The 5000-nt window shown below is 28.8% G+C and overlaps 1 protein-coding gene across 10 annotated transcripts in view; it reads left to right on the top strand.

Moving 5' to 3' along the window:
* LOC118444761 (venom dipeptidyl peptidase 4) overlaps positions 1 to 5000 on the top strand; it is a 274804-nt gene that overhangs the window by 26507 nt on the left and 243297 nt on the right. The window contains exon 1 of one of the 10 annotated variants that reach the window (XM_035873348.2): positions 4260 to 4339. The exons of 7 other annotated variants lie outside the window; for them this stretch is intronic. The gene's annotated coding sequence lies outside the window, so the exon portion shown is untranslated. Of the gene's footprint in view, positions 1 to 4259; positions 4340 to 4579; positions 4668 to 5000 lie in introns of those variants that run through there. 2 more of the 10 variants (XM_085659962.1, XM_035873347.2) reach the window with 2 other exon arrangements.

Raw genomic sequence — 5000 nt, 5'->3', positions numbered from 1 at the left:
ACTCAACAGTCTTAACTTGATTAATTTATAACGAAACAAAGTTCGTGTATAAAGTGCTTTAAACTCGATCGCGACTTAGACGGGAATTAGAATTCCAGTGATGGCACATTGGAAAATATATATATATATACTTACGAAGATAGTTCAGTGCTAGTGAGTTACGAGGGAAAATCGTTCGAGATTAATGATAAGTGGTTGACGCGTGGGATCCATGGAAATGAAATTTTGTATGATACGTCGAAGAATTTGGTCATGTTGTTCGAAATAGATCGATTAGAGTTTGTGCTATAATGTCGTCATTCGTTTATGCGCGTATATAATTGAAAAAAACAAAATTATGGAATACCAAGAGAAAGAAGACACTTATGTTTGGAAAATTTCTCTCTCTCTCTCTCTCTTTCTCACATCCTTCTGTTTTCTTTCTTTTTTTTTTTTTTTTTTTTTTTTTTTTTGTTCATTCGACTCTCGATCGAATATCGATTCGAGGAGTATAAAGAGTCCTCTTGGTTCTCGAGATATTTTGTCGAGTTGCCTCGCATGGAACTGATTTTCGAAGGGAGCTATTTTTCTTTTCACAAAATTCACTCAACCACGGCACGGATAATCGATCGACGGTCACGTATTCGATCGCACGTGCTACGAAATAATTACGTGTGCCTTGAGAAATCGAATTCTTCTTAGCTTACAACGTGTGGATCTTGGTTAGTCAGTCTTACATGCCTTGACCTAAAGAGATCCTTCTCGTTTCGTATTATTTTGTCGACTTTCTTTTGAGACACGAAAGATTTTCGCTTCTCTCTTATATGTGCCCTCCTTTTCGTTTTGATCGTTATATATATATATATATATATATATATATATATATATATATATATTAATGAGAAGTTTAACAAACTGTTCGAAAGGAGTATATAAATTAATTTCGATGAATAATTTAATAAAATATATAATTATTTAAAACTATACAATTTTTGTAAATTTACACAATACCATTGTACTTTGTAATACCGTTTCTTTTTCTTTTTTAATTTTTTATTCTTATTTTATTTTATTTTTTTTTTTTTCACATAATGTCACCTATTCTATCATCATTTTATCAAGTATGTCAAAAGTTTGCACGTTGCAGCACTTTGTACATAATAGAGAAGAAGTCTGTCTTCTTATAAGGAAATTCTTCAATTCTTTCATTCCACATTCTTTCTCACGTTGTCTTGCTTTTCGTTTCTTTTCCTCTTTTCCTTTTTTTCCTTTATTTCGTACATGCTCTTCTCTAGTATCGATATTTTTTTTATGTCGATCACATATTTTCAAACGTTAAATTGATTATCATAATAAAATTTCTATTCATTATATTTTATTAATTTCTTTTTTTATTGACAAGACAACGACGTATTACTTACAATTCAAATTAATCTCTAAAATTTGAATGGCGTATAAAGTGATCCGTTAACTGCATACCTATCTCTAATTTTATTGCATAGTTTCGAACGATTTTGAATTTATATTGTGATTCTTCACGTTCGTTGTTTATATTTTGATGAAAATCATTGAGAATAATTTAATTATTTTTTTTTTTTTGTATTTCGATCAAATATTTTAGAGTAACAACGATTACGATTGCTTACATATTCTATTTATTATTTGATTACCATACTGTGTGATCAAAAAATAAAAATTTACTATCGGTAAAATGTTTAATATCTTCTATAATTTTTGATTAATTATAAAATCGATCGAGTATAAAGAAAAGGCAAGAAGGAAAAATAGTAGTGTAAAAATATATAATAGATTTGTGTTTTTTAATTATCTTTGTTTTTCAAGATCTTATTTCGTTTAAAATGGAACGTAAAGAGTTTGTTTGAAAGTTTTCGAAGGAGTAAAGAGAAACGTGAAGTAGATTTAACGAAATCCTTTACGAAAAGACGTTCGGTAGAATTCAACGTAAAATTTAAGTCCGCTTATGCTTAAAATCTTATTAAAGCTTCTCGCGAGATATCGTACCCACGTTGATACTTTGCGATTTAATTCCCACGACGATGCCTTTGTTATATGCCGTTAAATTCGTCTCTACGTTATCCGTGAGATTGCGCCATAGAAAAGTTTACGATCCTTGGGTGAGAAATGGCAATGGTGATACATTCAGGAAAGCAAAGATTTCCTTACGAAATATGTTTATAAAGCAACTGAAATCCATGCTAAATGTACAGAAAGAACAAACCGATTACTTTTTTCTTCAACGACATAAAAATAAATAATATACTTGACAAATAATATCTGAATTTTTAGTATAATTATATATAGAGAAGAGCAATATAATATAATACAGTTTTTATATATATATAGTATAATATAGTAGTATTGAATATATATATATATATATATAGTATAGTAATATTAAATTATCTAATAATTCATTGAAATTATTTCAACATAGAATTTATTTTTATTATTATTATTATTATTATTATTATTATTAATATTATTATTATTATTAATATTATTATTATTATTATTATTATTATTATTATTATTATTATTATTATTATTATTATTATTATTATTATTAAAATATAATTTTCCTGTTTTGAGTAAAAACATACTAAAAATTTCAATTACTTATTAATTATTACAATATTACAGTAATATCATTACTAAGTTAGCGTTAGTATTCAATTACATCAAAATAATTAATTTTATTGAAAATGTCGACATTGTCTATTAATACAAGATAAATCTCAGTAAAAATACAATAAATTTCAATTATTACTTAGTATTCGACATAACTTACTAACCAATTCATTTTTTATGTATATATATATATATATATATATATATATATATATATATAAATACACGAAATAATTACTTTGTTGATAATCATTAATAATTATCCTTATGGTTAATAAGATTGGTTGATTAGAAGTAAGATTTAGATTGAATCAGGGAAGATACAAATTTACGACATAATTGGGAGTTAATTATTCCAGGAAATTAAACGAATTGCGAACTCATCTTTTCACTCTCTCTTTCATTTTGATATTCGTCTTCCTTTCTCTTAGTTTTCTTTCGTTCTGATTCGTTCACGGTTATATGGATTTGAATAAACGTGCCTCTTATTAAAGGACGACCCGTTTCGAAGGTAAGGTCGACCAGTTTTTACCAATACGATTTTACTCCACGAAGGTATTTTTCAATGGGTGAGGGAGAGAGAGAGAGAGAGAGAGAGAGAGAGAGAGAGAGAGAGAGAGAGAGAGAGAATGAAAAGGAACACCACCATCGTGGTAGTCGAGAGAATTCAAGCTTTCCACCATAATGTATATATATACATCGAGAGAGAAAGAGAGAGAGAGAGAGAAAGAAAGAGAGAGAGAGAGAGAGAGAGAGAAAGAGAGAGAGAGAGAGAGAGAGAGAGAGAGAGAGGATATGTGTGTATACAACAATATATTTACGTGGTTATGTATCACACAACATTCGTTATCGGGCATTTGCTGAAAGATTATCATATCACGAAACTTGCTGTTATTTGAATTATTATTACGTATCTAAATACGAATATATATGTACATTGTACATACATATATGCGCGTAGACGTATATATACATATGGATACAACGATAAAAATATTAATAATTAATGACATTATTTAATGTTTTTTTTTTTCAGTAAAGTAGTTTATAGTACAATTCTCCTTACAAATTATATGATCTAATTAATATTTATCGCAAATATTGTACGTTTATTTACATACATATGTACATAGGTATTACGTATGATTTTAATTCATACATTTTCTTTTTTCATATAATATTCCTTTCTATAGGTATAGATAGTTTTTTTCTTCTTTCTTTTTAACACAACGTAATTCAGGATATGTTGGATGTATGCAATGACGTAGTAAATTTACTTGGTATTTTGAAGGAAAACAATTAGCGAAAAAAAAATCAAAATAAAACAAATCGTTCTTTTATATCATATATGTTAAAATCGATATTTTACTAGCATACGACGTTCTTTGTTCAAACAAGAAATATGTACATACATACATACATATATATATATATATATGTATATATATATATATACATATGTGAAAGATAAACACATGGTTTCGACGTTGCGTTGATTGTTTATTCGTCTCTAATCTTGAGCTCGTTTTTCTCTCTTATTGTTTTTTTCCTTCTTTCATTCTTTCCTTTTTCTTGTCCAATGTTCGACGTAACACGGATTTAACCTAGCTTACGAGCAGTCAGTAAGCGGTGAACTTTCACAGAGATCGGTCGACATTACGGTACTCCTTTGTTCCTTGATCTTTGACCTTCATCTTGATCCTTCGAATAAGTAATCCGATTTTCTCTTTCGTATATATATATATAATTTCATAGAGTTTAGAATCTAATAATATCGTTAACTTAATTGATGAGATATAACATCCTTATAATAATATAAACAATAGCGAAAACGATTATTTAACGATTTATAGAATGATTATTTTACAAATTTATAGAAATGTTTAGAATCTTTTACGATTATTAGAAGGAGTTTTTTTTCTTCTTTTCTCTATAAATATTTTTTAATCATACTCGTAGTTAATATCTTGAGTGTATAAAATCCGACTTTTTTAATCTTACGAAGTTTTTATTGTTGATCGCAAGACGAAGGCCGACAGGTAAGAAGAGAGCGATATAAAAGATCTTATGCGCGTGTTTGCGCGCGCGCGTGTGTGTGTGTGTATGTGTATGAGAGAAAGAAAGAGAGAGAGAGAGAGAGAGAGAGAGAGAGAGAGAGAGAGGGAGGGAGAGGGAGAGAAAAGAGGGATAGAGGTCTATGAGAAAGAAGGGAAGTTGAGGTCGAGGACGAGAAAAGTAACGTTACGCATAATGAGACATCCGCTAATATTATCCCTATTAATAAAATGTAACCCTGTAATATCTGCATGAGAATGGCTAGCGGGACAACTTTGTGGAAGGATTTATAGTGTAGGAATTGCGAGAAAGAACGG

Source organism: Vespa mandarinia, chromosome 10, assembly GCF_050613455.1.
Source record: "Vespa mandarinia isolate Hongniang chromosome 10, ASM5061345v1, whole genome shotgun sequence".
NCBI lineage: Eukaryota > Metazoa > Arthropoda > Insecta > Hymenoptera > Vespidae > Vespa > Vespa mandarinia.
The sequence above is the reverse complement of the archived record's forward strand: the minus strand, read 5'-3'. Positions and strand labels throughout refer to the sequence as shown.